Source organism: Pinus tabuliformis, chromosome 8 (assembly GCF_031772625.1).
Source record: "Pinus tabuliformis cultivar Carrire ecotype Pingquan chromosome 8, CPIR1, whole genome shotgun sequence".
Lineage (NCBI taxonomy): Eukaryota > Viridiplantae > Streptophyta > Pinopsida > Pinales > Pinaceae > Pinus > Pinus tabuliformis.
Genome location: NC_142294.1, coordinates 1,903,878,294 through 1,903,905,259, shown reverse-complemented (window position 1 = coordinate 1,903,905,259; position 26,966 = coordinate 1,903,878,294). Strand labels below are relative to the sequence as shown.

The 26,966-nt window shown below is 35.9% G+C and overlaps 1 protein-coding gene across 4 annotated transcripts in view; it reads right to left on the bottom strand.

The window, feature by feature from the left end:
- LOC149244036 (uncharacterized) overlaps nt 1-24,512 on the bottom strand; it is a 48,772-nt gene extending 24,260 nt beyond the window's left edge. The window contains exons 1-3 of one of the 4 annotated variants that reach the window (XM_089374727.1): nt 24,065-24,512; nt 23,865-23,942; nt 23,631-23,786 (exon numbers count right to left, since the gene is read on the bottom strand). The gene's annotated coding sequence lies outside the window, so the exon portion shown is untranslated. Of the gene's footprint in view, nt 1-23,630; nt 23,943-24,064 lie in introns of all 4 variants that reach the window. The other 3 variants (XM_089374730.1, XM_089374729.1, XM_089374726.1) reach the window with 3 other exon arrangements.
- Nucleotides 24,513-26,966: the final 2,454 nt, after the last annotated feature.

Sequence of the window (26,966 nt, the reverse complement as noted above, 5' to 3'; positions counted from 1 at the left end):
CATATGGGCACAAATTTGATCCTATCGACTTCGAAGAAACAACCCATTGTCTCGATGTATTATGCGAAAGAAAAATATGTACCAACTACTATAGTAGCATGCCATGCAGTATGGCTAAGAATAATTTTAAATGATATTACACATGTAGAAAAGGAGCCAACTTCCTTTTTTGTGACAACAAATCAACAATTGCATCATCAAATAATCATATGTTTCACAAGAAAAGCAAGTGCATTGACATTTGTTGTCACTTTATTCACGAGCTTGTCAACAATGGTCACATATTTCCTCAAATTCGAAGATATAGAGATCAACTAGAAGATATTTTCACCAAACCTGTGGAAAGAATTGTTTCGGAATTACATAGACAAAACTAAGGAATTGCAAATGCTAATAAAAGTAGTAGTCGAGATTAAGCGAGGGTGTTAAAGTGTAATCTCTCCTGTTAATTAAGTTAGTCAATGTGATAATTGCTAGTTTGAGATATTTTTAGAAAGATATCTTTATTTGTTTTTAGTCTTAGATAATTCTAGAAAGTCCTTGTTAGTCCTACATATATTTAGAAATTGTGAATGCTAGATAATTCTAAAAATTCTTACTTTATTGTAAAATAAAAAGGTAAACAATGCCCATGCGTTTTCAATTAGTTTTTCGTTCCTATATCAAATTATAAATTTTAACAATATCAATAATTAAAAATATTCTAAATATTCCAACTCTATGTGACAAACTTTGCTTACCATTAACCATATGAAATAGGACACAATCTCCTTTCTAAACATTATTCATAAGGCGCAGAACCCAATAAATATCACCATAGAAGGGTTTTCAAGATTTTCAAGCCTCCGAAATCTGTATACCATGAGCACAAGAATATCTTGAAACATATGTACTTCATCGGAATATACATACACCTTAACATATAAGATAAAATGGTAAAGCAAAAAATAATCATAAGACTTCTCCCATGGATATTTGAATTATTATTTTAAAATCGAAACTAATGATGATGGAATAATTAAATAACTAGGATTATATTGATTGTAAATTAAACCCTCCCAGAGTAATATGATATAGATATATGGATGTGAAAATTCAAAAATATGGCCAAGAATATGTTGCTTTGAATTTTATTATAAGAACAAATTTTTTTACGATGAAATTCAAGGATAGACCCCTTTCAGATCTATGATATGCTATCCTAACTTTTTAGGTAAGTTAATAGCTAAGAATAAATCATGTAAATGATGAACAAAAAATGTAAACTAGAGCTGGGAAAATTAAAATCATAATAATATGGTATTTTTTATTGGAAAAAAATGTATTTTTAAAAGAAAAGTTAAGATTTTACTTTTATTAAGAAGAAACATTTAATGTTATCAATTAATTAATTATATATATATATAATAAAATTTACTTCAAAATTATAAATTAGTAATTTGAAAGAAATTTATAATTACAAATTTTTTTTATTAAATTTAAATAATATTAAATAATGTACCTTGATAATTTGAAAAAAAAAATATAATTTTTTCTATTTTTTCTAAAAAATAATATTGGGAGAAAACATAAATAATATGTAACAATTTTGGTGAAAATTTCATGCAATAAAAGTTAATAAATGAAAAATAATAACCACTGTTGATGGGACACTTATTACAAGCTAAATGTTAGGCAAGACATCCTAGTGCGAGAGTTCATTGGTTTATTATGGCTAAGGAAATTGGAAAAAGAAATGGCTAAAGCTTTGGAAGGGCAAAATGACATTTTTGGTACAATTATTTATGAAAATAATGGAAATTAGGAGAAAAGTAAGGTGAAAGGTCATAGGTTGCACGCTAGGAGGAAAATGAAGGAAAATAATGGAAAATGAAGAAAATAGAGGCCTCATTAATAAAGAAGCTTCTAAGGATCAGTGGGTACCCTTTTATCAATGCATATTTGGAGCTCGCTCATTATTCTCTCTCTCTCTCTCACTCTTGGACAACTAGAGTTTTCTTAGAGCATTTTGGCATTGGAATAAGAAAGACAAAGAAGACAAGAGAAAGCAATGATCAAGCAGGGAAAGGCATGATCAAGCAGCTACAACAGGATTCTTTGTAGGTATCAATTTTCATATCTATTATCCTTTCTATGTTTGGTATGCATGGTTTGAATGTGGTTCTTTTGTTGTTATGACATGGGTTTTGCCAAGTGTGATAATGTTTTCAGCCTAGCCTTTCCATTTTTGGATAGCCATGGTGTGATGTGGTTCTCATGTTTAGGTTGAGCTGGATTGTTGGATGGATTCAAAGCTGAGTGAGGTGGATCTATGAAATTATAGAACATATGGCCTAGTAACCCTTGAACCAGATTATGGGTTGCGGTAAAGCCGGATTTTGTGTTGCCTCAGATGGCCTAGGAATCCTTATCGGTGAATGGCAGAATATATGGTAAAGCCTAGAGGTGGTTTTCTCTCAGTTGGGCCTAGTAATCTTAGGTTTGGGATATGCGGTAAAGTTTGGAGAGTGGGTCTTGGTTTAAGGCCTCGTGATCTGAGTTTGGATTGTGGTAAAGCCCAAGAGACTAAGAGATAGGAAAATTCCTCGCGGTGTAGGTGGAGAAATATGGTGGGCATCCATGCTTGTTTGGGCAAGTGATCGAGGATCGATTATGGTAAAGCCTAGTTTCTATTGACCAGGGTGAGGTGGTTTAGCCTTAGTATGCCCTGGTTGGTTCTTTTAGTTTGAGTCTCATTCATGCTTGGAATATGTCACGAGGGTGAATTGCTGAAGAGAGATTTGGCTAAGCCATTCTATGGTCAGGTGGAACATAGAAGTCTCATTTTAAGTTTGGATTTTACGTCATTAATGAAAGGTTATTTCTACTTTTATTTTTATAAGGATTGTACTGGTTTATATGTGAATCATATGGATGTGATTTCATTGGTATTTCTACTGTTATTGTGCTGGTTATATATGTGTTTTATGATAGACACTGTATGGTTCGCATCATGTTTTTACTTGTAATTGGAAGAACAATGTATCTATATCCTAATGGATGATAATGCATCAAATGATATGAAGGAACAATGGTCCTTAGCGATTCTCAGATAAGTATGAGATCCCTATGCTTAATTCTATTGTTTACCCCTGTAGATTAAATATTTGTGATATGTTTGACGAAATTCTCGTCATCGCTAGTAGGGGTCTAGTTAAGGGCTTGTTCAAGTATTTACAATTTCATCATTGTTTCCTTGTTCTATTGTTGATCTAAAGGTGACACTGAATTTTGGACAATGACCTGGGCTCTAGGCCTCAAAAAGTGGCTCAAATCTCAAGGGTGCTGGCACATAACTGGACAAATTGGTCCCTTGATGCTAGCTGACAGGCCTATGAGAGCACCCAGAGGTCCTTGGATGCGAGGATGCCTATAACATGAGAGCGACCAGGAGACAAGTGATCAAAAACTTTAATGGGACCCAGGGGCAAGCCGCCTGATGTGTTGGCATGGTTCTTAGGGTCTTGTAGCTGATGTGGAATGTTTGTGTGTTAGGTTTTTGTAGATTCTATTTCCTTAAGGTCACATAGGAGGTTAAATCCAATCATAGTAGCCTCTTGTTGCATGTTTACCCCAATTGGCCGATTACTTGGGTAGATGTGGGAGGAGAGTGTTACAGAGTGGTATCAGAGCATGGTTCGCCCTTCAAACTAGAGGGGCTATGTGTTGGTAATGCATGCATGTCAGTGACGTATGTGTCTCTTAAACTTGTATTCCATGTGCTTGTTGAATTTCCATAGTGTTGATCATGGTTGTAGTGATGTTGTCATGTAAAACTTGATGTTGTTATTGTGGAATGCATCGTTGTGAATGTATGATTGGTTACATGTTGTTATATGTCGCTTACATGTATCATGTTGCATGTTTGGTTACATTCTCCTATGTTTGGTTACATTCTTTTATGCTTGGTTACAGGTATTATTATTGTAGGTTTACATGTATTGTTTGCTTATGCTCAATTACATGCATCCATACGTGTGTGTGGTTTCTTATGCATTGCTTATGCATGTTGATTTTTTCATTTGGTCATGTGTACAATGGCATAATGGTTGTAGTTTTCATGCATGAGGTCAGGGTATGTGTAATTGATATGGTCATACATTGATGGATGGACTCTAGCTAAAATGATGGTTGCATGATTATATGATTATGTTTCTATATGTTTTATGATTATTTTATATATATATCACGTTGATTTGATGATCTTGCAGACAAGGTATCATCCACGAATTATGCTAAGGTACGTTGGTTTATTATGATTTGGTTTAGGTGACATAGTATGTCTTGCAAGAAAGATATCAAATGACTAGCAAGATGGTAGACTACAAAAACTCTCTCTATGAGTCAAATGAGCAACGTGGTGTTGCGCACTCTTCTGAGTTGGCAGAAACATTGAGAAGCCTAAAAGAAGAAATAAGGAGTTGTAAGGTAGATAATGACAGAATCATACATGCACAAGAGAAACAAGCAGAGGTAAATGTAATACTTATTTAGAGTTTGTCATAATTGCAACGACAAGGGCCACTTTGGATCAGCGATGGACAAGATGACGAAACTAATGGGGCGTATGGAAGTAGGTCTCATGGTGGTCACAGATCGGGTAGAGATGACACAAAGATGCCAGATTGTTGTTTACTGCGGATAGGAGAGGTGATAGATACAAATATTATTATAGTTTTGGTTATGATAGACATCATGATCGTCATCGTTATCATCCTTACAGGAGGAGTGATAGGGGATATTTTCCAGATGATTTTAAGAAAGTGAAGTCACCTACTTTTTACAGAGATCTAAAGAAGACGAAAGATGCAGAAGCTTGGATCCTTGGAATGAAGAAATTATTCGAGTTGCACAATTACACAGATAATATGAAGGCCAGAGTAGATATCTTCAGCCTGGGAGGTAAAGAAGATATCTGGTGGGAAAATGTGAAGTGGGTTAGAGACACCAGGACAGACGATTTGAGTTGGCATGAATTCAAGAGGCTTTTCAGGAAGAAATACTTGTCAGAAAGGTACTACGACAATAAGGCTAAACAATTCTATGAGCTAAAGATAGGATCAATGACAAATGAAGAGTACATGACCAAATTTTTGGAGCTATTGAGGTATGTACCATATCTTAAAGATGAGAAAGCTAAAGTTTAGCAATTTTTCAATGGTTTTCAATTAGAATTTAGAGATCAGATTAAGTATGAGAAGCATCGATCACTTGAGGAAGTTATTGGGAAATTGAAGCATTTCTATGAACAGTCAAAGCGTAAGAACGAATCTCAGCAAGGATGGAAGAGAAAAAACAAAGGTAAAGGTAAATGGTAGCCTAAAAGAACAAGGCCTCTGAATGAAGATGAGAAAGAAAATGTGGCAACACAAAAGAGGTTAAACGCAACTAGATAGGGACATGGGTCACAACAACAACACAAAGGCAATGGTACTAGTCGATTAGAGTGTTGGACATGCAACAAGGAGCATATTAAGATAGATTGTCCACAGAATCAGGGTTGTAGACCTCAAATATATAGTGCACAGGAGGCACATACTGTTAGGTATGTTGGTCAGAGCGTTCCTCGTATTTATGCAGCATTGGATAGGAAATAGGCAGACCATCATGCATCTATCATTGAGATGGATAGTCAACCTTGTGTTAAAGTTATTCTATTTTGATTGACCCTGGATCTAATTATAGCTATGTTAGTCCTGACTTGGTGGATAAGTGTGGTTTGAATGAGGAATTGCATGCAAAATCTTGGTTAGTGCAGTTGGCTACAGGTACAAAGAAACGAGTTCATCATTGGGTAAGAGCTTGTGCATTTCATTTGAATGGTATGCCTATTGCATCATATTTGAATGTATTACTGTTGGGATTGTACAGTAAGTTGTTGGTATGGATTGGTTATATCTTCATAGAACCAAGGTGGATTGTTATGATAAATATATTGAGTGTGTTGATGAAAATGGGGAACCAAGAGTCTTGCAGGGTAAGAAGAAAGCCAAATCAGTTTGGATGGTGAAATCTATGCAAGCAAAATATAGTTGCAGGAAAGGGTGTAAGTTATTTATAATGCACATTTCTAGTGATAAGGGTAAGGAAGTTGAGCATGCAGATGTTTTGAGAAGGTACCTAATTCTACCACAGTTCAAGGATGTATTTCCTGAGGACATTTTAGAGTTGCCACCTCACAGGGAGGTAAACTTTTCTATTGAGTAAGTGTCAAGGGAAGCTCCAGCGTCAAAAGAACCTTACAATATTAGCACACCTGAGTTGGTAGATTTGAAGTTACAATGGAAGGAAATGTTGGACAAGGGATACATTAGGCCAAGTATATCACCATGGAGTGCACTTGTATTGTTTGTGAAGAAGAAAGATGTTACTCTTAAATTATGAATTGACTACAGGAAGTTGAACAAAGTTACCGAGGATTGATGACTTGTTCAATCAGTTGAAGGGAGAAACAATGTTCTCAAAGATTGACCTGAGATCTAGATGTCATCAGGTACGCATCAAAGAGGATAATATTTACAAGAAATCTTTCCAGATCAAGTATGGGCATTATGAGTTTGTTGTAGTTCCATTCAATTTGACTAATACTCCAACTACATTTATGTGCTTGATGAATAGTGTGTTGCGTCCATTTTTAGATAAGTTTGTTATTGTGTTCATTGATGACATATTGGTATATTCTAAAAATTAGGAAGAGCATGCCAAGCATTTAACAATAGTGTTGAGTTTGTTGAGAGAGCATCAGTTGTATGCTAAGCTCAGCAAGTGTAGTTTCCTTTAGACTAAGGTACATTACTCGGTGCATGTTGTTTCCAAGGAGGAAATTGTAGTAGATCCAAAGAAGATAAGGGCCATCATGGAGTGAGAAGCTCCTAAAAATGTGGATGAGGTGATATCTTTCATGGGTTTAGCATGTTATTACAGGAGGTTCATCAAGAACTTCTCACATATTTCTTATCCTATCACATCATTGCAAAGGAAAGGTAAGAATTTTGAATGGACAGAGGAATGTGAGACTAGTTTTGAGTAGTTTAAATGGTTGTTAACAAATGCACTGTGTTACAGATTGCAGATATGGATAAACAATTTGTAGTGTGAACAAATGCTTATGCAAGATCTTGAGTGGAGTCCTTGTGCAAGATGGACAAGTGGTATGCTATGAGTCATGAAAACCAAACAAGCACGAGAGGAACTACCCTACACATGATCTTGAGTTAGCAATGATCATACATACATTGAATATGTGGAGGCAATATCTTCTTGGCAAGAAGTTTGTACTGATGAGTGATCATATATGGTTGAGTTATTTGTTTGACCAACCGAATCTAAACGCCCGACAGGCTAGATGGTTGGCCACGATCAGTGAGTTTGATTTCGAGATCAAGTACATCAAAGGAAAGGAGAACAAGGTGGGAGATGATCTTAGAAGATGGATATTGGTTAATCACTTAGCAACTATGAGCTCCTATGGGACAAACTTATAGGTTAAGATCTTGTAGTCAAGTCAGCATGATGTCAGATATATTGATATTGTGCACAAGTTACAATGGAGTACAGGCACATGTATAGGTAGTAGCACAGGTACAAGTACAGGTACAAGTGGTGGTACAAGCGTAGGTGCACAAGATGTGGACTATTTCCTTACACTAGATGGATTGGTTCGATTTAGAGACAAGGTATATGTGCGGGATAACCATGATCTTAAGAAGGTGGTCTTGAGAGAGTTTCATGTGAAACCTTATTCAGGTCACTGAAGTTATCAGAATACACTGAAAGCAATGAAGAGATTTTATTATTGACCGAACTTGAAGAGGGATGTAGCAGAGTTTATGGCTAGGTGTTTTTATTTCCAGCATGTGAAGGAAAAGTGTAAGCACCTAGGTGGACTTCTATAGCCAATTGTGATTCCAGAGTGGAAATGGGAAGTCATTTCCATGGACTTCATCACATGTTTGTTCAGCACAGCAAGACAACATGATTCCATCATGGTTATTATGGATAGGTTGACAAAGGTTAGACATTTTATTCGAGTGAAGTCTACATTCTCACTAACAATGTAGCACAGGTATTCATTGGAGATGTCGTCAGGTTGCATGGTGTTCCGAAGAATATTGTGTAAGAGAGGGAAGCAAAGTTCACTTCCAAGTTTTGGAAGGAGTTATTTGCAGGTTTGGACATAGAGTTGTCCTTCAGTACAACTTATCATCCACATATAGATGGAAAGACATGTTGAGAATGTATGTGATGCATCAACAATGAAAGTTGATTTCGCATACAACATTGGTTATCAAGAGTCATTGAGGATGAGTCCTTTCGAGGTATTGTATGGATAGAGTTGTAACACTCCCATCAACTGGATTGATCCAGTTAACAAGGTACTTATTGGACCAGATATGTTGGTAGACATGGAATAGGAAATGCCAGTGATCAAGAAAAATCTAAAGGTAGCACAGAATAGGCAAAATAGATATGCAAATAAGAACATCTTATTCAAGGAGTTCCAAGTTGGGGAACATGTGTACTTGCGCATCAAACTGAAAAAGAGCTCCTTACAGATTTGATCATGTGCCAAGATGACACCACGGTTTTGTGGACCCTTCAGTGTTGTTGAGAGGATTAGCCCAATTTCCTATTGACTTTCATTGCCTCCTATAGTGAAAGTCCATGATTTTTTCCATGTGTCATTGCTTAAGAAGTATGTTAAAAATGTTGATCATGTGATTGACTGGTTTGTATGGCAGGTGGAACCAAATGGAGAATTCCAGCCGAAGCCTTAGTGTATATTGCAAAAATAGGTGTTCATGCTCCGTAACCAAGCAATCGAGCAATTTTAAGTGCAGTGGAAGAACATTGGGCTCGATGAAGCTACATGGCAGATGGATGATTAGATGCGGGCTATGTATCATTACTTGTTTGTCAGTCGAGGCTAAGTAGTTTTGGCATGGTGTTTTAGTATTATATGTTTGGTGATTTTAGTATATGTACATATGTGTATGGATGTAAATACCGCCATGAGCTATGTTATAAAGCTCCAATAAGCGGTATGAGTTTCATGTCATTATGTTGGCATGTTGGTTTGCTTTTCAGTAGGGTGGTCATTGTAAATATTGCATCGAGCTATGTTATAAAGCTCCATGGGCAATATGTTTTCTTTTCAGCAGTTTTGGTGAGGTATAGGTGTGGTTTAACACTAAAGACGGTGTCCCCCAAGGGGGAGGGTTCTGTAACAACCTTGGTAAAAATTCCAAGTAATAAAATTTAATAAAGGAAAAATAACCATGGTTGATGGGACACTTATTCCAAGTTGAATGTTGGGCAAGACATCCTAGTGTGGGTGTTCATTGGTTTATTACGGCTAAGGAAATGGCTAAGGCTTTGGAAAGACAAAATGGCATTTTTGGTACAATTATTTATGAAAATAATGGAAATTAAGAGAAAAGTAAGGTGAAAGGTCACAGGTTGCATGTCAAGACAAAAATGAAGGAAAATAAAGAAAATAGAGGCCTCATTAATAAAAAGGCTTCTAAAGATCCATTGGTAACCTTTTGTTAGTTTAGTTTTGGATTTTTCTCTCTCTCACACTCTTGGACACTTACAGTTTTCTTGGAGCATTTTGGCATTGGATCAAGAAACACAAAGAAGGCAAGAGGAAGTAAGGATCGAGCAGGGAAAGGAAGGTACAAAAAGCTACAACAAGATTATTTTAAGTATCTATTTGCATGTGTATTTTCCTTGCTATATTTTTCATGCATGGTATTGCATGTGGTTCTTTTGTTGTTACGGCGTAGGTTTTGCCAGGTGTGAGAGTATTTTCATCCTATCCTTGCCATTTCCAGATAGCCATGGTGTGATGGGGTTCTCATGTTTTCGTTGAGCTAGAGTGCCGGATGGATTCGAAGTTGAGTGCTCCGAAATGATAGAACACATGGCCTAGTAACTTCTGAACGAGAATGTGGGTTGCGGTAAAGACATATTTTGTGTTGCCTTAGATGGCCTAGGAATCCTTATCGGTGAATGGCGGGATATATTGTAAATGCTAGAGGTGGGTTTCTCTCCGTTGGCCCTAGTAATTATGGTTTTGGGATATGCATAAATCCTAGAGAGTGGCTCTCATTTTAAGGCCTAGTGATCTAGGTTTGGATTGCGGTGAAGCCTGAGAGACTAAGAGATAGGAAAATTCCTCAGGGTGTAGGTGGAGAAATCTGGTGGCATTCATGATTTTTTGGCCTAGTGATCAGGTGGAGATCATGGTAAAGCTATTATTGTTGGGAATTTTTCTGGTAAAATTCCAAAAACAAATAAACTGAACAGAGAGCAATGCTCTGTTTTGCTCCAAGATCTTAACACAGGGAAGCTATCACTGATTTCTGAGCAGACATAGTATTTCAGATCCACAATAAACTTGTATTCATTAATAAAAAGCCTGTTACATATTTCTTCCTCTCTCTCAGAGGGATTCACAAAGAACTTCCACAAAAATACTCTGTTTCTTCTTGCACAAAATTACACTGCTGTGTACGTAAAATTTTACATTTACATTCAATGCTGTAAAAGATTTCTTACATTCACTGCTACTGCGTTTCACATTTCATATTCAACAACAAAAACCTTCTCTGCACTGTTGTTCATTACAAAAGGAAATTACATTTACACTGCTGTATAATTTTTCATTTGCATGCTGCTGCATTCTTCGTGCTACACTTAAAAAAAACATAACAATACATTTTAACTATATCATACTCTCGTGAATAAAAAACAATAAAATTAAAATCTTCACCAAAACTTACCAACCCACAGTAAATTCCATTTATTGTTTTACTGCCATTTACTGTTTTACTGACAAAACTGGCAGTAAATGAAACTTTTACTCCACGTTAATTTCATGTTGCAGGCCTGTACTTCAACCATTGAATTTTGCGATTTGTGATTCGCGATTTCATCGCATCACGAAATCGCATTCGGCAGAAAAAGAAAAATGGAGCTCAATCATATGGGTGCGATTTGCGATTTGCGATCGGATCGCATCGCAATCGCAGAAAACACAGGTCATAATGAAGGCGGCGGGGCATAAACGCGATTTGCGATATGCGATAAGATCGCATCGCAAAGGAAAAATAATGCTGCAGTTGAAATTATCATTTCAACATTCCCCTTTAATTTCAACTGCTGGGTTATCAGTCATACCCAGACATTTTCTTAAAAACTCAAAATTTTTCTGGTCCAATGGCTTTGTTAGTATGTCTACAACCTACGCCTGAGTCCTGCAATGTTGTAAAACAATTTCTCCATTGCTTACCAATTCCCTGATGTAATGGAACCTTATATCAATGTGTTTCGTTCGTTTGTGAAACACAGAATTCTTGGATAGGGCAATAGCTGAGCTATTGTCACAAAAAATAACCGTTGCTTTTGCTTGCTCTTGGCATAGGCTCCTTAGCATTCTTCTCATCCAAACTGCTTGACATGCTGCTGCTATAGCTGCCACGTATTCTGCCTCTGCTGTAGACAACGCCACAATGGGCTGTTTCTTAAAAGCCCATGAAATGGCTCTTGAACCCATGTGAAAGAGATAACCGGATGTGCTTTTCCAATCATCTACACTTCCAGCCCAATCGCTATCGGTGTAGCCAACTAAATCTGAACATTCTGAGACAATATATAAAATGCCAAATCTTTTTGTACCTTTGACATACCTCAGTATTCTTTTTGCTGCCTGCCAATGTGCTTCTTTTGGCCTCTCCATGAATCTGGAAATTAAGCTAACAGCAAACATTATGTCCGGCCTAGTTGCAGTTAAATACATAAGGCTGCCAACTATGCTCTTGTACATGCTAGGATCAAAATCCTTGCTGTTGTCCTCTTTGTTGAGTTTTAATCCCATTACTGTGGGAGTGATTGCTGCCTTGCTGTCCTGCATGTTAAATCTGCCCAACACTTCATTTACATATTTTGCCTGTGAGATAAAAATTCCATTTTCATTTTGATCTACTTCTATTCCTAAGAAGTATCTCAGCAAACCCATGTCAGTCATTTCAAATTCCTCTTTCATGACTGCTTTGAAATTTTCAATGAGATATTCATCATTACCTGTGAAAATAACATCATCAACAACACTTCTCAAATCCATTTTCCAGTAGATAGGAATCTATCCTACTGTACCATGCTCTTGGTGCTTGCTTCAGCCCATAAAGAGCTTTCTTCAATCTGCACACTTTGTGCTCATGGCCTTTCTTTTCATAGCCTAGAAGTTGTTCAATATAAACCTCTTCCATTAACACTCCATTTAGGAATGTTGACTTCACGTCCATTTGGTAAACTTTCCATTTGTTTTGTGTTGCTATGGACAGCACTGCTCTCACGGTTTCCATTCTTGCAACCGGTGCGAAAGCCTCCTCATAATCTTTCCCATACTGCTGTTAGGATATTCCGACACATAGGATATAGTTAAGTTCAACTTGGTCTAGTTTAGAGTTAGGTATAGAGTTAGGTAAAGTGTGTTTCTTTACCGTTGTACATATTTTAACTTACAATCCGACGGTCACGATATGTAGTGATCCGACGGTTCACTCTCACCTCGGTATTATCGACACTTGATCCGTGGCTTGACACCCGATTGGTCCATGAGTTCTATTTAAAGCGCATGGAGGGTCATTGTTCGGGTAATCCGTGCATGAGAGAAGCTTATGTAAATTTTCATTCTTTGATTAATAAATTGCCTGTAGTACCCACGTTGGGACAGGCCGTGGACTGTTTCCCTCCTTGCACTCTGAGGGTTTTAACCACGTCAAAAATACTGGTGTATTGATTTGAGATCTGGTTGTGAGCGGTGTCCTTTTGATATTCTTTCTGTGGAACTTACCCTGTAAATTCTTACATGGTATCCGAGCTATTTGAGGGCCGCGTCCGTTGGTGATCCAAATCTGAAGCCGGTAGAACTGCATGCGGCTGTCGTTTCCTAGATCTGCTGTTTCTGACTGCTTTCGGGCCGAGGGGACTGCTCTGTTGCGTTCGGAGCATCTGTTCCAGTGAGAAACCCTTTTCGTTTCACGCGAAAAGGTTTCCAGTAGCCCTAGCTGCGTCATTTTTAAAGATCGGGAGGTATACAGTGTTTTTTTTTTTGCAGTTTACTGTTATTTTCTCTCTGCTTATTTCGGTCTTAGTTTATTTAGCCTTTTTTTTTAACCGGATCTATACCTTTCATTTCTGCGTATGCTCTTTGCCCTGCGACTCTGTGCGATCTGGGCAAATCAGAAACAGAAAGGAAGGATTTTTCTCATGCGTATGCTCTTTTCCCTGCACCTTAGTGTGATCTCGGAAAATCAGAAACATTGAAAAAACTATTTAGTTTTTTGGCTAAAGCTAACTTTGAGAATTTTTTTTTAAAATTTCTAGTTTTTTGGCTAAAGCTAACTTCGAGCCGTAAGGTTCGTTTTTCTTTGCATATTCGTGTTGGGTTTTGTGTTTTGTGTTTTGTAGGGAAAAAGAGCTTTCTCAAGGCAAGCACGCAAACCAAGGCCCCCCCCCCCTCTCTCTCTCTCTCTCTCTCTCTCTCAAATTTTTTGTATAGATCAATTGGTTCAAAGCTATTTTAAGAGAGTAGAGGTCTTGGGTTCAAGTCTCCATTTTGTGGGGGCGGATTTTTTCATTCCCGCACATTCGCGCACTTTGTCGGCAACGTCAACAATTTTTTTTTCAAAAAGCCATAACTTCTTCATCCGGAAGCCTTTTTCAGAGCCGTTTTTTTAAAACCGCCTATTTTTTCGAGATCTATCCATTGGAACACTTACTTTCAGCATCTTCAGCTTCAGTTTTAAAAAAAAAAAAAAAATGGAAAGTCCATGCCAAGTCATTCTTGACAGCACTAACTACTTCCAATGGGTAGCCTACATGGGAGATTTACTTAGAAGTAAAGGTCTCTACAGAATAGCCACAGACCAAGAGAAGAAACCAAAAGATGAAGACAAGGCGGCAAAATGGGAAAATAGACAAGATCAAGCACGTGGTTTGATAGGGATGTCTGTTTCTCCTGATCTTAGATTCCACATTGCAGAACTTGAGACTCCTCATGAAGCATTAGAAAAACTTGCTAAAGTTTTTGGAATTAAAAATGAAATTAGAGCCCATCAACTTGAAAATGAGCTGCTTACTTTGGATCCTAATAATTTTTCTTGCATTGAAGATTTCTTGTCCAAATTCAAGACCCTTAGATATCTCTTGGAAGGTGTTAAAGTTAAGAAGGAAGATGGTAACCTTATTTATTCCATCCTTACTAAGTTGGGACCAGCCTACTCTGTATTTGTTTCCACTTTCCATTCTACAAGGGAAGCTTTCATTTGTCAAGGACAAGAATACAAGGCCCCTTCCTTTGACTCCTTTTGTGATTCCTTAATAAGAGAACAAGAAAAACTCTTACACCTTGGTCTTCTTAATCTTGGAAACTCTTCCACGAAAGCGTTAGCCGCCCAGCAGCAACCAAATTCAAAGAATCCTAAGAAGTCATATCCTCAAAAGAATGGTCCTAAACCATCTCAGCCTCAAAATGAAAGATCATTTCAGCAAAATGATAAGACCAATAAAAACAAATGGAAGAAGTCTGATAGACATTGTAACTTTTGTAATCGAGATGGCCACTTAGAATCTAAATGCTTTAAGAAGATGGAAGCCTTGGAAGCCGCAATGAAGAAACATAACATCCATGTGGTGCCGTGGAAGCTAATAAGGAAGCCTTGTGGCTTCGTCAGATCCTATCAGAGTTTGGCTTTGAGCAGCAGCATCCAACCACACTTTGGTGTGATAATCAAAGTGCCATTCAGCTATGCAAAGATCCAGTTCAGCATCAGCGCAGCAAACACATCGAACTACACATGCACTTCATCAGAAAGCTCATTCATGACCATGTTCTTGAAGTGCAATATTGTCCAACAGATGATCAGGTTGCAGACATCTTCACAAAGGCTCTCACAGAGGCGAAGTTCACTAAACTTCGATATATGCTTGGAGTTCAGGAAGTTGTCACTAAGGGGGGATAGGCTCTAGTGCCTCCTTCCTTCTCCTATTGTGTTATATTTGTAAATCCTTCAATCCTATCCCAAGTTGTTCTTAAGGGGGGATGTTAGGATATTCCGACACATAGGATATAGTTAAGTTCAACTTGGTCTAGTTTAGAGTTAGGTATAGAGTTAGGTAAAGTGTGTTTCTTTACCGTTGTACATATTGTAACTTACAATCCGACGGTCACGATATGTAGTGATCCGACGGTTCACTCTCACCTCGGTATTATCGACACTTGATCCGTGGCTTGACACCCGATTGGTCCATGAGTTCTATTTAAAGCGCATGGAGGGTCATTGTTCGGGTAATCCGTGCATGAGAGAAGCTTATGTAAATTTTCATTCTTTGATTAATAAATTGTCTGTAGTACCCACGTTGGGACAGGCCGTGGACTGTTTCCCTCCTTGCACTCTGAGGGTTTTAACCACGTCAAAAATACTGGTGTATTGATTTGAGATCTGGTTGTGAGCGGTGTCCTTTTGGTATTCTTTCTGTGGAACTTACCCTGTAAATTCTTACAACTGCTGCTTGTATCCTTTGACAACCAGCCTTGCTTTGTGTCTTTCTATTTTTCCTTCAGCATTGCTCTTGGTTTTGTAGACCCATTTAACTCCAATGACTTCTTTACCTTTTGGTAGTTCAACCAAATCCCATGTCTTGTTTCTTTCTATGGCATTGATCTCCTCATCCATAGCTTCTATCCATTTCTTATCTTTAATTGCATCTTCGAAATGAATAGAGTCATCAACATGACAATACAAAACAAACAAGGAATTCATTCCTTCATCATAAATGTCACTTAAATTTCTGAATTTCTTACCTCTTTCATTCGGTGTGCAAGTGCTTGAAGAATCACTTGAATTTCCTCCTTGTGGTGTGCTTGGAGAAGCACTTTCAATTCTCCTTAAAGGTGTCTCTTGCTGTCATTGTGTTGGTGCTGCTGTTTGGGGATGTATTTCAGCCATCTCCTCATCATCTCCATCATGAGACAAACAGTTTTTAACATTCACTGTTTTCTCTATGCTTCCATCCCAAGCTTCCTCCTCAATGAACTGAACATCTCTGCTGACAAAAAACTTCTTGGTGGATGGGATATACAACCTGTAAGCTTTGGATTCCTCACTGTATCCAATGAAAATACATTTCTCCCCTTTGTTGTCCAACTTCTTCCTTAGCTGATTTGGAATGTGTGCATAAGCAACACATCCAAAAACTTTCATGTGGGTGACTCCTTGCTTTCTCCCACTCCATGCTTCTTCCGGCACTTTGTTCATGACTACTTTTGTCGGGCATCTATTCAGTATATATATTGCACAGTATACAACTTCAGCCCAATAATCATTTGGCAAATGCTTTGCCTTTAACATGCTCCTCGCCATATCCATGATGGTCCTGTTCTTCCTTTTAGCAACTCCATTTTGCTGCGGAGTGTACCGTATGGTAAACTGTTTGTGTATTCCATTTTCTCTACAAAACCGTAGGAATTCCTTGGAGATATACTCACCTCCTCTATCAGTTCTTAAAACTTTGATATGCAGCCCACTTTGATTTTTTACAAGTGCTTTGAAATTTCAAAATTTTTCAAACACTTCACTTTTGTTTTTAAGGAAATATACCCAAGTTTTTCTAGTGAAATCATCAATGAATGTTAGAAAATATTGGCTACCTGCAAGTGATGGAGCTTGCATCGGTCCACATAAATCTGAGTGGACAATTTCTAAGGGTGTTTTTTCCCTTATGCTTTTCCCTGATGAAAAACTTTCTCTATGTTGTTTTCTCAATATACAACCTTCACAAACGCTGTTCGGTTTCTCTATCAATGGTAATCCTCTTACCATTCATTTTCTGCTCAACAATTTAAGACCTCCAAAGTTGAGATGTCCAAATCTCAAATGCCACATCCAATTTTCATCCTTTGGTACTCTTTGGAAAGCCTCTTGGGTAACTGCTGCAATTACTTCTTTGTTTTTCAAATCTGCCCTTATTCTAAGAGGGAACATCCTATTCCTCGTCATCTTTACTTCAGCAATGCAACGTTTGCTGGGTGCTCTATCCATGATGGTGCATACATCATTTACAAAGAAAACATTGTACCCCTTTTAAACAAGCTATCCAATACTTAAGAGGTTACACTTCATTCCAGGAACATAATAGACATCTACTATGGTTTTCTTTTCACCTTTCTTTGTAAATATTTTTACTTCTCCTTTTCCCATAACAGAAATTTTACTATCAGTCCCAAGTGTAACTTGTGACTGCACACTTTGATCTAAATTGGAAAACAAGGCTAGGTTTCCTGTCATATGGTTACTGCAACCGAAGTCTAGAAACCATATATCTTCACTGTTTGTTTCAGCCATGTTACAAGCTAACAGCACATCATTTTGGCTGATACTTTCTCTAGTGATATTTGCACTAGATCTATTGTTCATATCATGCTGCTTCCTTTTACATTCACTGGCATAATGCCCATATTTTTTACAATAATAACATTGGACATTGGATTTTTCATACCTTTGTCCATGAGCATGATGTTGTCCACTTTGTTGGCTGCTGCCTTGCCCTTGGTTCTGATTTAGATCGCTACCTCTTCCTTGAGCATTTGCTGGACAATTTCTTCCACCTCTGTTCTGGCTTCTGCCTCTTCCTTTCTTGTTTCCTCTGTCTTGACCTCTTCCTCTTCCAAAGGACATCTGGGTCTTGAAGGCTTGCTCTAAAGATGAGTTTTCATTTCTACTCAACCTCTGCTCATGTGTTATCAGTGATGCATGAAGTTCATCAACTGAAAAGTTTGTGAGATCCTTTCTCTTCTATTGTGGTGACAATCACATCAAACTTTGAGGGCAAGACCCTCAACAGTTTCTCCACAATCCTCTTTTCTTCAAGAATCTCTCCATGAGATCTTATTTGTGTGACCAGACCAATCACATGTGTGAAGAATGAATCAATATTGTCTAACTCCTTCATACACAGATTCTCAAAATCTCTCCTCAGCAACTGTAGTTTTGTTGTCTTCACTTTCTCCATGCCTTGATAGATTGTTTTGAGAGTTTGCCACGCTTCTTTGGATGTCTTGGCTGCTGCTATCCTTGGAAACACACTCTCATGCATTGCTTGATACAAAAATACAAGGGCTTTTGAATCCTTCTTCCTATTACTCTTCAACAGATCTTTCTCTTCCTGAGTTAATCCATTAAACTCATTTTCATCTATTGGTTCTTCAAATCCATCATCAACAAGTTCCCATAAATCTTGTGAGGCAAACAAGGCTCTCATAGTTATTGCCCAATAGTCATAGTTTTTCCCATTAAATTGTGGGAACTGAGTATTAAAAATACCCATGCTAGTGCTTGTGCTGGTGCTGGTGCTGGAGCCAGCCATTCTTGCACTTTAAATTATGCTTCAAATACTTGATTGTGTATTTAAAAATACTGATAGTTTCTTCAACAGTAACACAAAAACGAACTTGAGAAAATACCTTGATTCTTTTGCTGAGTCTTCATGCTGCTGGAGAAGCTACTACAGCAAGAAAACTTCCTTCATCTTCTTTGACACCTTCAAAGAGCCTGGATCTGCTCTGATACCACTGTTGGGAATTTTTCTGGTAAAATTCCAAAAACAAATAAACTGAATAGAGAGACAATGCTCTGTTTTGCTCCAGGATCTTAACACAGGGAAGCTATCACTGATTTCTGAGCAGACATAGTATTTCAGATCCACAATAAACTTGTATTCATTAATAAAAAGCCTGTTACATATTTCTTCCTCTCTCTCAGAGGGATTCACAAAGAACTTCCACAAAAATACTCTGTTTCTTCTTGCACAAAATTACACTGTTGTGTATGTAAAATTTTACATTTACATTCAATGTTGTAAAAGATTTCTTACATTCACTGCTGCTGCGTTTCACATTTCATATTCAACAACAAAAACCTTCTCTGCACTGTTGTGCATTACAAAAAGAAATTACATTTACACTGCTGTATAATTTTTCATCTGCATGTTGTTGCATTCTTCGCGCTACACTTAAAAAAAACATAACAATACATTTTAACTATATCATACTCTCGTGAATAAAAAACAATAAAATTAAAATCTTCACCAAAACTTACCAACCCACAGTAAATTCCATTTACTGTTTTACTGACAAAACTGGCGGTAAATGAAACTTTTACTCCACGTCAATTTCATGTTGCAGGCATGTACTTCAACCATTGAATTTTGCAATTTGCGATTTGCAATTTCATCGCATCGCGAAATCGCATTCGGCGGAAAAAGAAAAATGGAGCTCAATCATATGGGTGTGATCTGCGATTTGCGATCGGATCGCATCGCAACAACGCAATCGCAGAAAACACAAGTCGTAATGAAGGCAGGGGGGCATAAACGCGATTTGCGATATGCGGTAAGATCGCATCGGAAAGGAAAAACAATGCTGCAATTGAAATTATCATTTCAACAATTATGACATGTTTATTATGTTGGCCTAGTGATCCGGGATGGATTACAATAAAGCATGATTTCTATTGATGAGAGTGAGGTGGTTTAGCATCGGTATGCCCTCGTTGGTTATTTTTGTTTGAGTCCCACATTCATGCTTAGAATATGGCATGGGGGTGAATGACCATGCTATGGTCGAGTGGAACGTGGAAGTCCCATCTCGGGTTTGGATTTTACATCATTAACGGAAGGTTATTTCTACTTGTATTTCTATGAGTATTCTTCTGGTTTATATGTGGATCATATGATTGTCATTTCATTGGTATTTTACTTGTAATTGGAAGAACAATGTATATATGTCCTAATGGATGATAATGCAACAAATGATATGAGGGAACAATGGTCCTTAACGATTCTCAGATAAGTATGAGATCCCTATGCTTAATTATGTTGTTTACACCTGTAGATTACATATCAATGTTACTTGGGAGCAGGAGCGAAAGCGCGGAGCGGGAGCGACATCTTCAGAAGCTCCCGGTTTGGGAGCGAATCCCAGAGCGTTTTTTATATAATATATATATTTTTTATATTTTGATACATATATGTCAACAAAAACATGTAGAATAATGAATTAGATAAAAAAAAAAAAAAAAAAAAAACAAAAAAAAAACAAAAACAAAAACAAAAACATAGGTTAAACCATACAACAACAATCATCTAGAAGTCATAATCTTCATCAACCACATCCACTAGAAGTTATAATTTTCATCAACCACATCCACAAGTTAGTTACATAGTAACATACAACATATTGAGTATCATGATTCATCAATCATAAAATTTCAAGCTTTCAAAATTCAATATATAGCATTTATCATCATTGATCACCAAAGTTGTACTTGTAAGCTAAGTGTAACCATTACAACAAATAATATCTAACATGAAATGAAATGTTATAAAATGAAATGAAATGAAACAACTTTCAACTTTCATGAAGCATCATATTCATAATTCATTACTAATGAATTATAATTTCCAACTTCAAACTTAAATTGTCATATATTGTTTAAAAAAATATCATAATATATATGAAAGAGTCAATAGTTATAAAAGTTACTAGAAACTAAAAAAGAGAAGTAAATCTATTATCTATTTCTTATGCTTGGGCCTCTTGCCACCACGAGAAATGTCTAATTTTTTAGTCTTGTTGGAAAATCAGGGTCTTTGTCATTAATATCACCCTCTAAGCATTAATATGCAGAGGTATCTTTGTCATTACCTCTGTATCTGTATAGGGATCTTTGTCATTAATATCACCCTCTAAGCATTAACATAAGATAGAACAAGCATAGCATGTCAAGTCAAGATTTTGTTTGAGTGATGCGTACATTTTTAGGAGGGTTATGATAGAGGAGTTCAACAACCAATGTCACTAACATCAAGGGACATAGAGGGATTGGTGCTCTTGATTAAATACGAATTCCATACCCTAATACATGACAAAATTCAATGGAAACATTGCAATCCCTCAATCCTGAAAAACTGATAAGTCTGCTAGATTTTGAATGAAATCTAAAATTCTACTTTCTCCATATGAAATCCAATGAGGCTGGAACCACTCTCAAACATCCTGAGTCATTTCATGGTAATGCTAAAAATTTAAGTAAAATGATGAAAATGAATACTAAGGAGAATGTCACTTTTACTTTAAGAATTTAACATTACCATGAATAGCATATCAATACTAGGGCCTAGACTTGATCATTAAGCTGCCCCACTCAAAAATTATTTGTTTCTTTAAAAAAAATTGCATTTCAAAGTTCAAACATTACTACAAAAAAAAAATTGCAAAAAAGGCAAATCGCTCCCGAAAAGGCAAGGGGCGAATTTTTTTTTAGGGAGCGCGCTCCCGAGTCGCTCCCGTCCAGAGCGCAAATTAAGAGCGGGAGCGAGGGGGGGAGCGCTCCCCTGCAACATAGTTACATATTTTTGATGTGTTTGATGAAATTTCTGTCAATGCTAGTAGTGGTCTAGTTAAGGGATTATTCAAGTATTTACATTTGCATCATTGTTTCCTTGTTATATTATTGATCTAAACTTAACACTGAATTCTAGGCAAGCACACAACTGGACAAATTGGTCTCTAGATGTTGGCTAGCAGGCATGTGAGAGCATGGAGAGGTCCTTGGACGTTGGCATGCCTATAGCATGAGAGCGACCAGGAGACAACTGATCAAAAATTTCAGTGGGACCCAAGGGCAAGCCGCCTTAAGTGTTGGCATGGTTCTTAAGGGTCCTGTAACGGATGTTGAAGGTCTATGTTTTAGGTTTCCGTCGATTCCATTTCCTTGAGGTCACATAGGAAGTCAAATCCAACCATAGGAGCCTCTCGTCGCATGTTTACCCCGGTTAGTCAATGACTTGAGTAGATGTGGGCGGAGTGCATTACATAATATATCTTAATAGTTTGAAAAAAACATTACAATTGTAATATTTGTATAACTTTTATAAATACAAAAAAAATTATGAAACAATAATAAAACAAAAACCATATATTAAAATTATGTAATTGTTTTATGATCCAATTTTTTTATAAATTTTATTAATAAAAATATTTTCAATTATATATATATGAATTTACTCTCATCTATTTATTTATAACCAAAACTTGTTTTACAAACTCTATCCATCAAATAGCAATTAATAAAATATTTATCTAAAAATAAATAAAATACTTAGATAAAGTCACCCTTATGAATAATAAAATATTTATGAAAAAATAAATAAAATATATTTCATTCTATTCTGTAGGATAAAATAAAATATAATTATTCCTAAGAGACTTGATGTACAAATTATTCTATTCTGTAGGATAAAGGCAATCAGGAGCGAAACTTTTAGCATATTTCACAGTTAAAGTGTTTGAAAAAAAAACATTAAATTTTCAATTTGCAACCTCACATGTAATTTTTAATCAAATTCCAAAGGTTATAATGACCATGATCAATATTGCTACACAACTTTTATTTGTCTCAATAACTTGATTCGTTGAGAACTTGCTCGCCCTCAACGAATCAGCGCCTAATTTACCTCTACGCATTACAATATGTCATTCCTTCAGAGGAATATGGCTTTAAAGGACCCTATCTGACAACACAAGTGGACGTATCCTTTTTACATGTACAATGTGTCATTAGTACAGAGGCATATATAAAATGGTTTTAAAGGATTCTATTTGAGAACACCAGTGTTCCTTAATATTCATTGGCTTAACAGGATTTGCTTCATATTAATATATGTCGAATAAAAATGGGCAGGATGCGACACGAGAAGGCAGACTCTGTAAATTAATTTGTTCTACGCGCCCACATTCATATATCTGTTGAGACGATATGTTTCAATGATGAAATATGTTATTGGTTCAACCTTTATAGTTTGTTTGGCATGCTCAGATTCGGATATATGTCAGAGGATATGCTCCAATAATCAGATCTGTTATGGGTTCAACTTATGTTTTGAATTACAGTTACCCTAATATTTCTATTATTTTTGCAGCTTAATTTTAAATTGATCCTAAGCTTTGTACCATCACCCATGACCGAACTGCACAAATGGATATCTGCGTGTTATATTAAAAAAATGACCACTCTTTTGAATGAAAAACAGCTAACCGGTCCATTGTCAATTGATAATTACTTCCATGTCTACAAACCCTACATATGTCTGACTGTTTGCTAATCAAACCTACAAATATCTGACTTTTAGCTTCACAGAGTATGTGGTTATAAGCACATGTCCCATCTTTCTTATGAGTAATGATATTGGAGAACGACCACAACAACAAAAACAAAATGGGAAAAACATAAAAGACAGTACCTGATATTGTAAGTAGAACTGAGAAAACCCAATATAAATAAATACTCCATGGCATCATTAAAAATGTCTGAAATTAATTGGAATGAAGCAAAAGAATCAAGATAATTGTGTGCCAAAAGACACAGATCCCACATGCAAGGCTCTTTGGTATGACCCACAACCAGTTAATACAAAGGATATGCGAGAAAACGAGATGTTCTATCACACGCAAATTTTGAACTTACAGATCGTCGCTGTTTCAAGTCCTGCCGACGGCTCTGTTTCCGGGGAATCGCAGGAAATTGCACGGATTCCAACCAACGTATTCCGAATATGCAATCGACTGAAAACTTGCAGAACCGTCCGACCAGGAGTTTGCAGGTGCGCTGGAGGCCACGCTACTGAAATCAAAAGAGAGGGTTGCCGAATGGAAACAAAGGTCAAAAATCGAATCACCTAAAACAGGGAACCATCCATACCTGTGACGCCTTCAAGGCGGAATTGTAAGACAAAACAGAGGAATCTGACTGGTAAAAACGAAGGTTACAATCTGATCTCTATGGGCAGAAATAAAACTTACAATCAGCAAAACAAGAAACCCATGGAGATCCAGAGACGGCAAACAATAACATGTTCCAAAAAAAGGAAATATGAGTTTCTGATTTAGAAAAGGGCATACCTTGTTTACAGAACGAAAGCTCTAGACGCAGAAAAGAGGGTCCACACAGTGCTAAGAAGGTAAACCACGACAGAAGATGTGTCTATGGGTTCACAGTTTTCAGCAAACCCACAAAATGCACAAATAAGTATATATATATATTAAATCAATATGCTTGGAAGGGCCTGGAATTATAAACCACAGTAAATGAGAGCAGGTGGAGGACGAAAGAGGGACGAAGAATACAAGCTCAGCTCGTGGGGTTTGTAAAGCTCTTGCAGCACCTATTTGATGGAAGCTACAATGAATATAAAGCAAAGCACAGCTGCACAAACGAAGGAGGAAAGTGGCTGGTAGTAGGGTTGGAAACATTCAGGAAAGTGGTGGCTGGTAGTAGGGGTGGAAACATTCAGGAAAGTGGTGGCTGGAGGGTTGGAAACATTCAGGAAAGCGGTAACTGGTAGTAGGGCGGGAAACTGAAGACCAAATATTACATCAAATTTGACGGTTCTTTTGACAATTTTATTAATTATTTTGTACAGATTATAATGAAAATAAAGCCAATCACAGATGAGGAAGGTGGATGGTAATATAATTATTTTGTACAGATTATAATGATTGTAAAGCCGATCACAGATGAGGGAGGTGGATGGTAATAGGGCTAGAAATTTGAAAACTAAATAATATATCAAATTTGACGATGATGAAAATTTTATCGATTATGTTAAAGAAAGAAAGATTAGTTTTTTGAATGGATTAAAAAGAAAGAAAGAGTATGATGATTATTTGAATGAAATTTTGGTTATATTTAATAAAGAATTATTTAATTTAAATTTAAATTTTGATGGTTAAATGGAATTTTTATTATATTTAATAAAAATTATATGATTTAAATTTAAAATTTGATTTCTTATATATTTGAAAAGTGAATAAAATAATTACAATTATGGAAAATTTAAAACCACATAAACATGATAACCAAACATTTAAGTTATTGGTCGTAGATTTTAATAGCTTCAAGTGAGGTTTATAAACATTCATTAGTATTATTTTTATTTAAATATATAGTTTAATAGTGAGCTAGTTGTCACTATCCTAGATTTAAGAATGTGTAGTGTCTTTGTCCGATTTTGTTTTATAATTCTGTGTTTCCTTATTTAATTAAGGATTAAAACATTTTCTTTTTAAATTTGAGAAAAAAGCACTAGGTGGTAATATGGACAAGATAATGGAAAACATTATATTTTTGGTAAAATTGAATGCTATAAAAGTTTTAGCAGAGGAATCAAGGGAACTAGGTTACAACATCCATTTTTACAGTAGAAAAGACTTTAGATTTATAAGAAAACTAAATAATTATTACATTAGTAGAAAAAAAAGATTATTGGCTGAAAAATGATATAAAAAAATTTAATGATAAAAAACTACCCATCAAATTCCCCATACCGCAAGTCACCCATCAAATTCCAGTCGCAAATGAAATTCCACTACGGCAAAAGCCCTGCGAAGGAGTACGACGCTTGGTCCGCAACGTCTTGCGTGCTCTTTACGCCATTGAATATATAAAGAAAAAATACAAAACATTGTACGTTTCATTTCGCCAGCATTGAATGGCCAAATAGTGTTTCTTTATATTTCTGTACATAGTCTTTCTTTATATTTTAGAATTGTAGTTTCCTTCCATCCATCATGGTTGAGAATACAACCAAATTCATTTGTACCTTTCCTTTCCTTTCCTGTTCATCAATGGCCGGGTGGCGGGCCCAATCATTTTACCTATTATTTTTGATGAAGGGCTAAACGGATAGGAATAATTTGATTTGTAAATTAAAAATAAAAAATAAAAAATAAAAATTAAAGATTTAATATTATAATTTAATAAATAATAATAAGATATTTTAAACAAAAGAAAATATATATTTTTTATATTTAATTGGATGGGAAGGTCTATTTTTTTTCTTGTCATGTCAGTGAATTATATTTGATGGTTTCAAAAAGGTCTACTAAAATTTTTATGTGATTTTTACTTAAAGATCTCTCAACATTCATAATATAGATCACAGAAGCGTGAATTTAGATAAGATAATTATTTTTTATTATTGAATTAATTAAAAAATTGAAACCATTATTTCTTTAATGTTGTAAAAAGAATTCAAAATAAATGAAATATGATGTGCATTTTATCTGTTTATTTTGGAATAGGGTTTTTACAATTTTAATTTGATTATCAATGATAATTAACTGGATGGTAGAAATTTAAACTCTATAGGATACTTTAGAATATTTTTAGTAGTACATACAAATGAAAGGTTAAAATTTATCCCCAAAGTAATTATATCATTTTTGGTAGTTTAATTAAATTGATTAATTTTTAAAAATGAAATATAAAGTGAGTTATAGAATATTCTTAATAGTATACACAAATCAAAGTTTGAGATTTATTCCAAAGTAATTATGTACAAGTTTTCTCCATTTAATTAAAATAATTAATTAAAACAAAAATTTCATTGCGAGTTATAATTTTATGGGCACGAGGTATTGGCACAAAGTCTATTTAGAGATACATATTAAGATTCTTCATAATAAAATGGAGATGAATTTTCAGAATATTTAGTTTTTATAAATAGCCATAATAAAATGAGAGTGAATTTCCACATAAAATATATCATAAAATAAATATTTTCATAAATATTATAAATTTGTGTTTATCAATATTTATCAATAATTATACTAATTTTAATAAATTTTTAACTAACCAAAATTATACTTAAAAATAGTCATCAAATTCAATAATACCTAATGTCGAATTCAGTATATTTTGATTAATCGATTGACAAAACTGGAAGATCTAGGTGTTCCAAGTGTGTTTCATTCCAACAAAAGTGTATGATCGTATATTATCTTGCGTTCTTAGGCAAGGTCC